General features: G+C 43.4%; 1 protein-coding gene across 1 annotated transcript in view; it reads left to right on the top strand.

Annotated features, from left to right (window-relative positions):
- LOC123999461 (transmembrane protein 132E-like) overlaps positions 1-16,261 on the top strand; it is a 387,132-nt gene that overhangs the window by 157,438 nt on the left and 213,433 nt on the right. The gene's annotated exons all lie outside the window — the stretch shown is intronic.

Consider the following 16,261-nt stretch of genomic DNA (forward strand, 5'->3'; position numbering starts at 1 on the left):
CTACTGATGTGGCCCCATACTCCAGTGTTGGATACATGGGCACATAACTGGTCCAGAATAATCCAACAAAATTAGATTCCTCACAGCCACACTCAACAGGAGTTGCAGACATTCTAAGATACAAACGAGACTGTTTCCGTGTAATCAAATTGTCAGCCAAAATGTGTGACTTGCACACACACGTACAGTCAGAAATGTTTTCACAACTTTCGAGAGATAATTTTGTATTTGTTTCAATGTGGTATATTTTCTCACAGTGAAACGAGAGTTAGGAATAGTGCTTGGATTATGTTGGGCACGGTCTACAGCCCACACATCTGAATTGTATTTTTCAAACACTATGCTTTTACAGTCTGAAGATAAGTCTAAGGCTGAAAATGATACTCCTGTCCCTTATGGGAAAAAGCCTCAATTTTATTCAGGTACTGTATTCTACCAACATTTGTTTGTTGGATTTTTTGTTTGAACCGGTGAATAACCCACTGTTATTTCATTGCAATTGCTCACTTGGTACTTGACTGTGTCTGAATAGTGTGATAATAGGTTTGGTTTCTTTTGCCAATTCTTTCTCTTCCTGCTATTACCAAAGTGGTAACAGATGCTGGCTTTGTTTTTATTATATTGAGTGTGGCTTCCTGATTTCAAAATATATGTCTGCCTTTTAATAGGCATAATCACATACAGTGCCTTGCGAAAGTATTCGGCCCCCTTGAACTTTGCGAACTTTTCCACATTTCAGGCTTCAAACATAAAGATATAAAACTGTATTTTTTTGTGAAGAATCAACAACAAGTGGGACACAATCATGAAGTGGAATGACATTTATGGGATATTTCAAACTTTTTTAACAAATCAAAAACTGAAAAATTGGGCGTGCAAAATTATTCAGCCCCTTTACCCTCAGTGCAGCAAACTCTCTCCAGAAGTTCAGTGAGGATCTCTGAATGATCCAATGTTGACCTAAATGACTAATGATGATAAATACAATCCACCTGTGTGTAATCAAGTCTCCGTATAAATGCACCTGCACTGTGATAGTCTCAGAGGTCTGTTAAAAGCGCAGAGAGCATCATGAAGAACAAGGAACACACCAGGCAGGTTTGAGATACTGTTGTGAAGAAGTTTAAAGCCGGATTTGGATACAAAAAGATTTCCCAAGCTTTAAACATCCCAAGGAGCACTGTGCAAGCGATAATATTGAAATGGAAGGAGTATCAGACCACTGCAAATCTACCAAGACATGGCCGTCCCTCTAAACATTCAGCTCATACAAGGAGAAGACTCATCAGAGATGCAGCCAAGAGGCCCATGATCACTCTGGATGAACTGCAGAGATCTACAGCTGAGGTGGGAGACTCTGTCCATAGGACAACAATCAGTCGTATATTGCACAAATCTGGCCTTTATGGAAGAGTGGCAAGAAGAAAGCCATTTCTTAAAGATATCCATAAAAATTGTTGTTTAAAGTTTGCCACAAGCCACCTGGGAGACACACCAAACATGTGGAAAAAGGCAAAACATTATGTCCGGCGTAAAAGCAACACAGCGCATCACCCTGAACACACCATCCCCACTGTCAAACATGGTGGTGGCAGCATCATGGTTTGGGCCTGCTTTTCTTCAGCAGGGACAGGGAAGATGGTTAAAATTGATGGGAAGATGGATGGAGCCAAATACAGGACCATTCTGGAAGAAAACCTGATGGAGTCTGCAAAAGACCTGAGACTGGGACGGAGATTTGTCTTCCAACAAGACAATGATCCAAAACATAAAGCAAAATCTACAATGAAATGGTTCAAAAATAAACATATCCAGGTGTTAGAATGGCCAAGTCAAAGTCCAGACCTGAATCCAATCGAGAATCTGTGGAAAGAACTGAAAACTGCTGTTCACAAATGCTCTCCATCCAACCTCACTGAGCTCGAGCTGTTTTGCAAGGAGGAATGGGAAAACATTTCAGTCTCTCGATGTGCAAAACTGATAGAGACATACCCCAAGCGACTTACAGCTGTAATCGCAGCAAAAGGTGGTGCTACAAAGTATTAACTTAAGGGGGCTGAATAATTTTGCACGCCCAATTTTTCCGTTTTTGATTCGTTAAAAAAGTTTGAAATATCCAATAAATGTCGTTCCACTTCATGATTGTGTCCCACTTGTTGTTGATTCTTCACAAAAAAATACAGTTTTATATCTTTATGTTTGAAGCCTGAAATGTGGAAAAGGTCGCAAAGTTCAAGGGGGCCGAATACTTTCGCAAGGCACTGTAGCTGCTCAAGTGCTGACTCTCCAGAAGAGGTCAGCACGGGATCCTTCCTATTTTTGCAAGTCATTGCTGAGGCCATAGGGGTAGAGTGATAGGTACATGCTGCTTCTGAAATGGCACCCTATACCCTATATAGTCCACCACTTTTACTATATAGTGAGTAAGATAACATTTCAGATGCAGCCACAGTATTTTCAACTGATGTAACCACTCTGTTCAAAGTGGCGATACCTGTATTTAGTTTGTCCTATTTCCTTATGTTGTGCAACATTACACTATAAAGGCTCCCTGGCACCAGAAACAGCAAGTCCTAATCAGGCATACACTTGATGTTCTCAAGGAAGAAAACACTAGATTAGCTCTCCTAGATAAACTGTTCTTGTAGCGATCTGTTGCGTCAGTCTTCACAATTTATACTAGTGAAGAGAACACAAAGAGAATGGGCCGAAAACTTGACAGTTTCCCTATTATCAAATTGTCAGCCAAAATGTGTCATGGTGATTTTTGGCAGCACACACAGTGGGCGTGATAGGGATTTTTGGCCAAACATAAACCTGGTCCCTATCCTGGCCTTGCACCACAGCCTGTAATGCTTGACTAGACCCCTCGTGCACAGCAGCCATTTTGCCTTACACAGTATTACTGATATCTATATCGGCCGTGGATGCAATGACAAAATACTGTGAGCATGCGTGCTGACTTAGGCATACATCTTATTCAGGTCTGTTCTTTGTGTTCTTTGTGTTCATGAAAATACAGTTGTATAAGGGCGAAATGTAGATGGCAAGAAGTGCAAACTCATTATCAAGATGGCAACTAATTGCAGGTTGCCTTGCAACTGAATGTATCCTCAGCTATGAATTGTCTGTGTCAGAATATATCAAGGTTAAGATAAGAAAGGCTCTCCTTTGCATATGTGTAACGATGTTCGTCTGTTGAAGGAAGAGAGTCGGACCGAAATGCAGCGTGTTTGTTACTCATGATCTTTAATGAAGAAAACGAAACAATACATGAAATAACTAAATACAAAAACAACAAACGGAACGTGAAACCTATTACAACCTATCTGGTGAAACTACACAAAGACAGGAACAAACACCCACGAAATACAAAGCGAAACTCAGGCTGCCTAAATACGGTTCCCAATCAGAGACAACGAGAATCACCTGACTGATTGAGAATCGCCTCAGGCAGCCAAGCCTATACAACACCCCTAATCAGCCGCGATCCCAAATACTACAAACCCCAATACGAAAAACAACATATAAACCCATGTCACACCCTGGCCTACCCAAACATATAACAAAACACAAAATACAATGACCAAGGCGTGACAATATGCATAAAGGGTAACACTTTACATAGTTGTCCTAAGTTCTCTGTAACTACACAGTAATAACTGTAGTAACAGTAGTTACTCAGGTAACAAATGTAAATACATGCTAATAAGGTTGTAGCACTATCAGTTATTACACAACTGGAAGAAGGTGTAATTACACATCAACTTGCTGAAGGTACTTCAACAAGTGTAATTACTGATGTTATTTCTAATTTTCTTGTTCCGCAATGTAACAGTCTTGTAAATGCACGTTTAAATGACTAAAATGTAATACTTCAAAACGAAAAATCTGACCTTGTTACATGTAACTACAAGGTGCCACTACCATCAAATCCACGTCATAACAGGGTTGATAAATAAGCTAGCACAGGGCTCCCCAACCCGGTTCCTGGAGAGCTACCGTCCTGTAGGTTTTCAATCCATCCCCAGTTGTAACTAACCTGATTCGGCTTATCAACCAGCTAATTATTAGAATCAGATGCGCTAGATGAGGGTTGGAGCGAGAACCTACAGGACGGTAGCTCTCCAGGAACAGGTTTGGAGTCCCCCTGGGCTGTGACCTGGTAAAAACAATTGTAAAAAGGTACACCCTGTCATTAACTACCAGTTTTTTTTCTTTCTCTATTATGACTTGGCTCAAAGGCTGTACTTAATCAAGTGTGATTTAAGAACAATGTAGTATACTTAAGCAATAAGGCACAAGGTGGTGTGGTATATCATCGGCAGCATACCACCCTGCATCCCTTTGTTGCGTTGCTTCTGAAGCTAAGCAGAGTTGGTCCTGGTCAGTCCCTGGATGGGACACCACATGCTGCTGGAAGTGGTGTTGGAGGGCCAGTCGGAGGCACCCTTTCCTCTGATCTAAAAAAATATCCCAATCACTGCCTTGGGGATATTGCCCTGTGTAGGGTGCACTTTTTTGGATGGCATGTTAAAAGGGTGTCCTGACTCTCTGTGGTAGCTAAATATCCCATGGCACTTATCGATTACCAACAACGACGAGACTGCCGACAGGGAGGAGGTAAGGGCCCTCGGAGTGTGGTGTCAGGAAAATAACCTCACACTCAACGTCAACAAAACAAAGGAGATGATCATAGACTTCAGGAAACAGCAGAGGGAGCACCCCCTTGTCCACATCGACGGGACAGTAGTGGAGAGGGTAGTAAGTTTTAAGTTCCTCGGCATACACATCACGGACAAACTGAATTGGTCCACTCACACAGACAGCGTGGTGAAGAAGGCGCAGCAGCACCTATTCAACCTCAGCAGGCTGAAGAAATTTGGCTTGTCAACGAAAGCACTCACAAACTTTTACAGATGCACAATCGAGAGCATCCTGTCGGCTGTCTCACTGCCTGGTACGGCATCTGCTCCGCCCACAAACCTAAAGGCTCTATGGAGGGTAGTGAGGTCGGCACAACGCATCACCAGGGGAAAACTACCTGCCGTCCATGACACTTACACCACCCGATGTCACAGGAAGGCCACAAAGATCATCAAGGACAACCATCCGAGCCACTGCCTGTTCACCCCACTATCATTCAGAAGGCGAGGTCAGTACAGGTGCATAAAAGCAGGGACCGAGAAACTGAAAAACAGCTTCTATTTCAAGACTGTTAAATAGCCATCACTAACATTGAGTGGCTGCTACCAACATACTGACTCAACTCCAGCCACTTTAATAATGAAAAAATTTATGTAAAAAATGTATCACTAGCCACTTTAAACAATGCCACTTAATATAATGTTGACATACCCTACATTACTCATCTCATATGTGTATACTGTACTCTATACCATCTATTGCATCTTGCCATCTTTATGTAATACATGTATCACTAACGACTTTAAAGAATGCCACTTTTATATGTTTACATACCCTACATAACTCATCTCATATGTATATACTGTACTCAAAACCATCTACTGCATCTTGCCTATGCCGTTGTGTACCATCACTCATTCATATATTTTTATGTACATATTCTTCATCCCTTTACACTTGTGTGTATAAGGTAGTTGTTATGACATTTTTATGTTAGATTACTCGTTGGTTATTACTGCATTGTCGGAACTAGAACCACAAGCATTTCGCTACACTCGCATTAACATCTGCAAACCATGTGTATGTGACAAATACGATTTGATTTGATTTGAAGAGTAGGGGTGTTAATTAACCCTGGTGTCCTGGCTAAATTCCCAATCTGATCTTCATACTGTACCATCATGGCCACCTAATCCCCAGTTTACAATTGGCTCATTCATCCCCCCTCCTCTCCCATGTAACTATTCCCCAGGTCATTGCTGTAAATGAGAATGTATTCTCAGTCAACTTACACTGTAAAATAAAATAAAAAATATGGCCAATATACTACAGCTAAGGGCTGTTCTTACGCACAACGCAAAGCGGAGTGCCTGCATACCACAAACCTCAGAGGTGCCTTATTGCTATTATAACCTGGCAGCAGTGGAAAAAGTACTCAATTGTCATACTTGAGTAAAAGTAAAGATACCTTATTAGAACATGACAAAGATGAGTCACCAGCAAAATACTACTTGAGTAAAAGTCTGAAAGTATTTGTTTTTAAATATACTTAAGTTTAAAAAGTAAATGTAATTTCTAAAAAATACTTAAGTAATAAAAATAAAAGTAGTAATAATTTCTTATTCCTTATATTAAGTCAAGCAGACGACACAATATATATATTTTTTTATTTATGTATAGCCAAGGGCACACTCCTAACACTCCCGTTGGGGCGGCAGGGTAGCCTAGTGGTTAGAGCATGGACTAGTAACCGAAAGGGTGCAAGTTCGAATCCCCGAGCTGACAAGGTACAAATCTGTCGTTCTGCCCCTGAACAGGCAGTTAACCCACTGTTCCTAGGCCGTCATTGAAAATAAGAACTTGGACACGTGGCTCTCGACCGTCGCCTCTCCCGAGTCCGTACAGTAGTTGCAATGATGGGACAAGACTGTTACTACCAATTGGGTACCACTAAAGGTGTAGAAAAATGGTTTGTTACCTTAGGGACAGAGTTCTTTATTACAGGTGAAGATATCTAGTCCTTTCACCAACAGAAACTACCCTCCTTTAGCCTATTGAAGGGACTTTCTGGCCACTTTTAGGATACCTTGTGAGCATTTGGATTGAGTTTGCTGTCACAGGCCCAGGGGAATAGTAAAGGTGGTGTAACCCTTGGCCTTGGAATTAACAATCTGTAAACTCTGACCCGATTGATGCATGTGTTTTATGTATTTTCGTTTTGAAGGCAGAGGCTTAACCTCATTGCCAGGAGTTGGGATCCAGGGCTTTCTCCTTTGGCTTTATTGAGCCACAGATCGGCTTAAGACAGTCAGAGAGTAATCATAATGAATCTCTTCAGTTAGTTCGGGTGCATCCTCTTTCTCTCCTGAATGCACTTTGTGAATGTTAACCGTGGAGCTAGACGGGCCACTTGGGAGCCTCCGTAAACACGTGGCGGTGTTATCTCATGTGGATTTCTCACCGTGTTTCATTAGGTGAACCTGAAGCAGTGGTTTTCCTTGCCTCCCATATCATTTGAGGTCCTGGAAAAGCCACAGAGATCTCTTGTTCTTCCACCACAGTGACTGCACTCATATCCTGATAATACTTTCGAGGTTGTTGTCAGTAGTTTTCCTGTAAACGAGCCAAGTGTGTTTTTTCCCATTGTAAGTCTGTCATGGTGGTGTTGCTCCACCAACCATGTTATTAAGGGCAATGGATAGGCCTGGAAATAGCTGGCTTCTTGAAGTCCCACTGAGTCTGCACAATGATTGAACATTGTTTACCTATTGCTGTTTTTCTTTTTATGAGGTTTTTTTTCTCCATTGTCTTGATAATCAATGAGAACTGTTCCTGATACCAGCTTTCTGAAAAGTAAATGCCAAATTTCAAGCCGCCAAGTTGCATGTGAAAACCGACTCGATGCCCAAACATGAACCTCACCCTTATCCTTCTGTAAGGGTAAAGGACTCTTGTAGACCCCAGGCGGTGAAACATTGTGGTAATGATGACAGGAGCCACAAGCACAGGGTATTTATTTAGATTTTATGGCCTGAAATAGGCCAGTGGGGTTAACCACATCACACGATGGGAGTCATTACACCGTCTAATCCTCTCAGCCACTGATTGCTCGCAGCATTTAGAAATGGAGTCCCCCATTATCTGCTCCAAGTGCCCATATCAATCAGCCCTGAGGTGATGGATCCATGGCAATAACAACCTGCTGTACTCTGGGGTCTGTTGGGGCTGGAATGCGCTAATTAATGGAATGCACTAATTAATAGTTAGTTCACTCATATTTATATATATATATCACTTGTGCGTTAAGTTTCCCTCCATTTGATCACCATAAACTGACTGTTTCATACACGCGTGTTGTGTGCGGTGTTTCCAAAAGGTATGGCTCCAGGCATAAGTGACATAAGCGGTCGTTCAGGGCCCCAGGCTGCTAGTCCCCCCCCCCCTCCAAAAAAACAACATAGAATAGTAGAATACATAAGGTGTAAGTTCAAAATTTGGTTGTGCATCAGCTATTTTTTATCTTGAGTCGCTCAATTACCCATGTCAGCTAAAAATGTTTGATTGGTAAGTTAGTCTAGCCAGCTATCTAAACTTGTAGTAATCATGGCCGAATACCGACCAGGCACTCAGGGTCCCAATTTGATTTTGTTAGTAACTCTCACTCCGATATCATTAACATGGCATAAGTCATGGCAAAATGAGTAAATTTGCAGGTAATTCACTTTATAAAAAAATATATAAATAATTGCCCCTTTTTCTTCCCAATTTCATGATGTTCAATTGTGATCTTGTCTCATCACTGCAACTCCCCAACGGCCTCGGGAGAGACGAAGGTCAAGTCAAGTGTCCTCCAAAACATGAACCGCCAAACCACGCTTCTTAACACCCGCCTGCTTAACCCAGAAGCCAGCTGCACCAATGTGTCAGAGGAAACACCGTTCAACTGCAGGCGCCCAGCCCACCGCAAGGAGTGCGATGAGCCAAGTAAAGCCCCCTTGGACAAACACTCCCCTAACCCGGACAACACTGGGCCAGTTGTGCGCCACCCTATGGGACTCATTACATTTACATTTACATTTAAGTCATTTAGCAGACGCTCTTATCCAGAGCGACTTACAAATTGGTGCATTCACCTTATGACATCCAGTGGAACAACCACTTTACAATAGTGCATCTAAATATTTTAAGGGGGGGGGGTGAGAAGGATTACTTTATCCTATCCTAGGTATTCCTTAAAGAGGTGGGGTTTCAGGTGTCTCCGGAAGGTGGTGATTGACTCCGCTGTCCTGGCGTCGTGAGGGAGTTTGTTCCACCATTGGGGAGCCAGAGCAGCGAACAGTTTTGACTGAGCTGAGCGGGAACTGTACTTCCTCAGTGGTAGGGAGGCGAGCAGGCCAGAGGTGGATGAACGCAGTGCCCTTATTTGGGTGTAGGGCCTGATCAGAGCCTGGAGGTACTGAGGTGCCGTTCCCCTCACAGCTCCGAGCGGATGCGAGCTTCAACTGGAAGCCAGTGGAGAGAGCGGAAGAGCGGGGTGACGTGAGAGAACTTGGGAAGGTTGAACACTAGACGGGCTGCGGCGTTCTGGATGAGTTGTAGGGGTTTAATGGCACAGGCAGGGAGCCCAGCCAACAGCGAGTTGCAGTAATCCAGACGGGAGATGACAAGTGCCTGGATTAGGACCTGCGCCGCTTCCTGTGTGAGGCAGGGTCGTACTCTGCGGATGTTGTAGAGCATGAACCTACAGGAACGGGCCACCGCCTTGATGTTAGTTGAGAACGACAGTTTGTTGTCCAGGATCACGCCAAGGTTCTTAGCGCTCTGGGAGGAGGACACAATGGAGTTGTCAACCGTGATGGCGAGATCATGGAACGGGCAGTCCTTCCCCGGGAGGAAGAGCAGCTCCGTCTTGCCGAAGTTCAGCTTGAGGTGGTGATCCGTCATCCACACTGATATGTCTGCCAGACATGCAGAGAGTCGCCACCTGGTCATCAGAAGGGGGAAAGGAGAAGATTAATTGTGTGTCGTCTGCATAGCAATGATAGGAGAGACCATGTGAGGTTATGACAGAGCCAAGTGACTTGGTGTATAGCGAGAATAGGAGAGGGCCTAGAACAGAGCCCTGGGGGACACCAGTGGTGAGAGCGCGTGGTGAGGAGACAGATTCTCGCCACGCCACCTGGTAGGAGCGACCTGTCAGGTAGGACGCAATCCAAGCGTGGGCCGCGCCGGAGATGCCCAACTCGGAGAGGGTGGAGAGGAGGATCTGATGGTTCACAGTATCGAAGGCAGCCGATAGGTCTAGAAGGATGAGAGCAGAGGAGACTCCCGTTTGCAGCCGGGTGTGGCACAGCCTGGGATCGAACCCGGGTCTGTAGTGATGCCTCAAGCACTGCAATGTACTACCTTAGATCACTGTGCCACTCCGGAGGCAGGTACTTTAAAACATATATTTTCTCTCCGCCGTCAAGAGTGCGGGCCACTCAAGTAGTTCTGTAGCTCAGTTGGTAGAGCATGGCGCTTGTAACGCCAGGGTAGTGGGTTCGATTCCCGGGACCACCCATACGTAGAATGTATGCACACATGACTGTAAGTCGCTTTGGATAAAAGCGTCTGCTAAATGGCATATTTTTTAATTTAATTTTTTTTTTTTTTTTTAAGTATTTTTCCTGCGAAGTGGTGGGGGGCCCCCAACCTAATCTCGCTTAGGGCTCCCAAAAGGCTATAGCCGGCCCAGTCCCCTATAGCAGAATGTCAAGACTGCGATTTGACTGTATGAGCCACCAATGCACCATATGTGAAAAGGAGATTTATTATTGGTACCGATGTTTGTTTGTCCTTAATGTAGAAGCAGATGAAGGCCCTTGAGGGACCTCCCATCAAGTGCACAAAGGCCGGAAGTTCCTCTGAAAACAGTCGTGGGATGACCCATCTGTGCTCTCTCTTTCGACTAGCGGCAGGGTAGCTTAGTGGTTAGAGCGTTGGACTAGTAACCGGAAGGTTGCAAGTTCAAACCCCCAAGCTGACACGGTACACATCTGTCGTTCTGCCCCTGAACAGGCAGTTAACCCACTGTTATTGAAAATAAGATTTTGTTCTTAACTGACTTGCCTGGTTAAATAAAGGTTAAAAAAAATATTTAAAAAAGGTAATTTGACCTCCGCCACAATGTTTTTGTGATGGCCGTGATCGTTTTACTCGACTTGTAAGCGCTAATGACTCAAAGGAAATCATTAGTTTCTTCTACGCTTTATTTTACATCAGTTTAATATATTTAAGTGTGATATATTTTCTCTCTTTGACCTCACAGGAAGAAGACGTTGGAATTAACACTGCTTTATTCAATTTGTGTCATCTGCATTAATATTCCCTCGGCTTAGCCAGTGAGCTTATCTGGTTAATAATGTGTCCATGTGTGATCACTATCTCTGTACTGTAAAGCTTTGTGTCTTGGCCATCTCTGCACCCGCTCAATGAACCTTGCTGTAGTCACACACCCAATTAGTGCATGGGCACCATAGTGCTCTGCTTCTCTTTGTGTAGTACCATACATGGGAAAGACTGTTCTATGTGAATCTATGTGGGCAAACCTGTCTTTATTGTGTGTACCCTCACAATTATTCCATAATTCCCTGAGCTGCATATACACACTTATAAAAAAAAAAACATAATATCTAAAACCTAAAAGGGTCCTTTGGCTGGCCCAATATGAGAACCCTCTGAAGAACCCTTGTTGGTTCCAAGTAGAACCCTTTCCACAGAGGGTTCTTTGTGGAACCAAAGAGGGCTCTCCTATGGGGACAGCCGAAGAACCCTGTAACCAATCAGGTGCGTTATAATGTACACAGTTGCTAAGCCGATTAGGGCTTCGGGTATTAAGAAGGGTGAACTGTGATATGTGTAAATGTTTAAGGGCATGCTTTGGACATGGCAGAAAGCAAACAATGAAATGTACTTGCCTGAAAATGAACAGATTCATATTGGCAGATGTTAATACCAGTGAGATATAGAAATGGCTAAATGTAGTAGTACAAATACGTTTAGAAGTTTTATTAATTGATACTTTATGTAACGTTCTCATGGCATATGAATTATGATGACACCATACAAGCATCAGTTTACTAGCAGACAGGCGTGCACTGGCAGTGTGTGTGTGTGTGTGTGTGTGTGTGTGTGTGTGTGTGTGTGTGTGTGTGTGTGTGTGTGTGTGTGTGTGTGTGTGTGTGTGTGTGTGTGTGTGTGTGTGTGTGTGTGTGCGTGTGTGTGGAGGTGGGGTCCAGTTCCAGACAAAGGGCCCCTTGGGAAGACTCAAACTGGAGAGCCCCAGAAACTTGACCCACAATAATGAGCAGTAAAATGTGTCTTAGGCTTTTGGAAATCACTTAGGAGGATTCCTCCCTCTTCCTAAGGTACATCCCCAGACTGGCCACAATAAAACATTTAAAACAAATTCACCTCGCTCTGAATAATTTACAGTGGCAAAAACTGTTAATGTGGTCACAGTCTGACATTTGAAGAGGCTTGCCTTGGTGTGAGTGTTTTGCGTGAATGTGAGTGTCTCAACCCAGCAGAATCTGACTAGCATGCTGGGGGCCCCTGCTCAGCAGGGGGCGTTTGAGTGGGTATCAGGTGCATTGTGGGACACAAAAGAGTCCTTTTTTTCTTTTTTTCCCTGTGACATGCAGATTTTGTTGTTGTTTATGGACCGCCTTTGTTTTCTCCCCTGCCAGGGAGCTGTACTCATGCATAAGATATTTCACAAAACATAGTGCGCTTTAAATGCCATCAGCATGTTTCTCACACATGTTAGATTTAATGCATACACACGTTTTGCACAGTCCCATATGACTCGCACTTGGTAAAAGACTATCACTTCTGAACAGAGCTGACATTATAAACTCAGCAAAAAATAATCGTCCTCACTGTCAACTGTGTTTATTTTCAGCAAATTTAACATGTGTAAATATTTGTATGAACATAACAAGATTCAAAACTGAGACATAAACTGAACAAGTTCCACAGACATGTAACTAACAGAAATGGAATAATGTGTCCCTGAACAAAGGGATCAAAATCAAAATCAAAGTAACAGTCAAATCAAATCAAATATTTGATTTTTGATTTGATTTGAAAAGTAACAGTCAGTATCTGGTGTGGCCAACTGTTGCATTAAGTACTGCAGTGCATCTCTTCCTCATGGACTGCACCATATTTGCCAGTACTTGCTGTGAGATGTTTACCCCACTCTTCCACCAAGGCAAGTTCCCGGACATTTCTGGGGGGAATGGTCCTAGCCCTCACCCTCCGATCCTACAGGTCCCAGAGGTGCTCAATGGGATTGAGATCCGGGCTCTTTGCTGGCCATGGAAGAACACTGACATTCCTGTCTTGGAGGAAATCACGCACAGAACGAGTAGAATGGCTGGTGGCATTGTCATGCTGGAGGGTCATGTCAGGATGTCTTCCCTGTAACGCACAGCGTTGAGATTGCCTGAAATGACAACAAGCTCAGCAGATGATGCTGTGACACACCACCCCAGACCATGACGGACCCTCCAACTCCAAATCGATCCTGCTCCAGAGTACAGGCTTCAGTGTAATGCTCATTCCTTTGACGATAAACGCGAATCCGACCATCACCCCTCGTGAGACAAAACCGCGACTTGTCAGTGAAGAGCACTTTTTGCCGGTCCTGTCTGGTCCAGCGATGGTGGGTTTGTGCCCCTAGGCGACATTGTTACCGGAGCTGTCTGGTGAGGACCTGCCTTACGACAGGCCTACAAGCCTTCAGTCCAGCCTCTCTCAGCCTATTGTGGAATGTCTGAGCACTAATACAGGGATTGTGCGTTCCTGGTGTAACTCGGGCAGTTGTTGTCCCACAGGTGTGATGTTCGGATGTACCGATCCTGTGCAGGTGGTGTTTCACGTGGTCTGTCACTGCGAGGACAATCAGCTGTCCGTCCTGTCTCCATTAGCGCTGTCTTAGGCATCTCAGTACAGACATTGCAATTTATTGCCCTGCCCATATCTGTAGTCCTCATGCCTCCTTGCAGCATTCCAGGAAGCACGTTCACACAGATGAGCAGGGACCCTGGTCATCTTTTTTTGGTGTTTTTCAGAGTCAGTAGAAAGACCTCTTTAGTGTCCTAAGTTTTCATAACTGTGACCTTAATTGCTTACCGTCTGTAAGCTGTTAGTGTCTTAAAGACCGTTCCATAGGTGCATGTTCATTAATTGTTTATGATTCATTGAACAAGCATGGGAAACAGTCTTTAAACCCTTTACAATGAAGATCTGTGAAGTTATTTTGATTTTTACGGATGATCTTTTAAAGACTGGGTCCTGAAAAAGGGCCGTTTATTTTTTTGCTGAGTTTATAATAATGAGTCTATAAAAAGCATCTTGTACCATACTGACATCCGTTTCATACCAGGAGATAATGTCAGTAAAGAAGATAATGATAAGAGGCCATTTCTGCATTTGCTTATACATTTTTCAACTTTAGTTCTGAATGACATACTTGTAAAGCAATTGTGTTTTTCTAGCTCTACTGGCGAATACCTGTACATTGCTTTTCAAGGAATGCCTTCAAGATGAAGTCAATCCTAAACAACTGCAGTTATGGAGCATAAATACCAACGTCTACAGCTATTATGCTTTCTTTATATATAATGCATTCGGAAAGTATACAGACCCTTTCACTTTTTGCACATTTTGTTAGGTTACAGCCTTCTAAAATGTATTAAATTAAATACAACATACTCATCAATCTACATACAATACCGCATAATGACAAAGCGAAAACATGTTTAGATTTTCTTGGAAATTTATAAAAAACAGAAATAGCTTATTGACTTAATCCCTTTGCTTTGAGACTCGAAATTGAGCTCTGGTGCATCCTGTTTCCCATGATTATCCTTGAGATGTTTTTATAACTTAATTGGAGTCCACCTGTGGTAAATTCAGTTTATTGGACATGATTTGTAAAGGCACACACCTGTCTATATAAGTCCCACAGTTGACAGTGCATGTCAAGCCATGACCTGTGGTAAATTCAATTGATTGGACAGGCACACACCACAGTTGACAATGCATGTCAGAGCAAAAACCAAGTCAAAAGGTCGAAGCAATTGTGTTTGTGTTGAGGCACATCACTGGGGATTGGTGCCAAAATACTTCTGCATCATTGAAGGTCCCCAAGAACAAAGTGGCCTCCATCATTCTTAAATGGAAGAATGTTGGAACCACCAAGACTCTTCCTTGAGCTGCCCGGCCAAATTGAGCAATTTGGGGAGAAAGGCCTTAGTCAGGGAGGTGACCAAGAACCTGATGGTCACACTGACATAGCTCCAGAATTCCTCTGTGGAGATGGGAGAACCTTCCAGAAGGACAACCATCTCTGCAGTACTCCACCAATCAGGCCTTTATGGTTGAGTGGCCAGACGGAAGCCACTTCTCAGTAAAAGGCACATGACAGCCCGCTTGGAGTTTGCCAAAAGGCACCTAAAGGACTAGCTGTGCAGCAATGCTCCCCATCCCAACCTGACAGAGCTTGAGATGATCTGCAGAGAAGAATGGGAGAAACTCTCCAAATACAGTTGTACCAAGCTTCTAGTGTCATACCTAAGAAGACTCAATGCTTTAATCTCTGCCAAAGGTGCTTCAACAAAGTACTGAGTAAAGGGTCTAAATACTTATGTAAATTACATATTTCCATTTTTATTATATGTATATAATCTAAAAACCTGTTTTTGCATTAACATTATGGGTTATTGTGTATAGATTGATGAGGGGTGGTAATTTAATCAATTTTAGCATAAGGCTGTAATGTAACAAAATGTGGGGAAAAAAGTACACTGACATATTGACTAACCACTTAGCAGCCCATTTGTATACTGAGTCGAGCTGGGGGGGATATGGGAGCAACTCTTTCAGGGCAGAAGTAATTCAGCTGTGTTTACACTAATGGGTTCAATCATCAGTGAAATGACCAGGCAAAGAACACAGGCAAGCTATCTCCAGAGCTGTCACCCATGGGTGCTACTGCTGGGTTTCGGGGCTCACCTCCTCATGACCTTTTAATGGGACTCGCGAGCTCATTTCAATGCGTCAAATCTGGTCGGATGTACGTAAGGTATTGTAGATTATAGCCCTAACTCTCTCAGATAACATATGAAAACTAAAACAGGCCATGTGATTGTCCGATGGGGTTCAATTGAAATACGAGTGTGAATTCACTGTAGAATAGCTTCGCAACATCTTTGACCAGATGATTGATTAGTCCAGATCTTGAACATGCTCAACATTGAGGGGTTAGACCTTTTGAATCGGCAACATATCGCCACCAGTTTGTGTTTCAGGTACTGCAGTATTATCTTTGTTTCTGTGGGTTGCCCCTCGGGACCACCGTAAGTCATCACCTGACAGCAGACCATGTTGCCCATCTAGGCCTCCAGACTAATCCTTTGTTGACCACTGCTCCCAGCTGTCAGAAAGGAGAAGGTCAGAGACTCTGACCCATCCCCCTGCGGAATCTGGTTTACTCATAATAAATTAAAGTGGATTAAGGGGGCCTGTTGCTGTAGAGCTACTTGAACTTGGCTCTAATCCGATC

Source organism: Oncorhynchus gorbuscha, linkage group LG16 (genome assembly GCF_021184085.1).
Source record: "Oncorhynchus gorbuscha isolate QuinsamMale2020 ecotype Even-year linkage group LG16, OgorEven_v1.0, whole genome shotgun sequence".
NCBI lineage: Eukaryota > Metazoa > Chordata > Actinopteri > Salmoniformes > Salmonidae > Oncorhynchus > Oncorhynchus gorbuscha.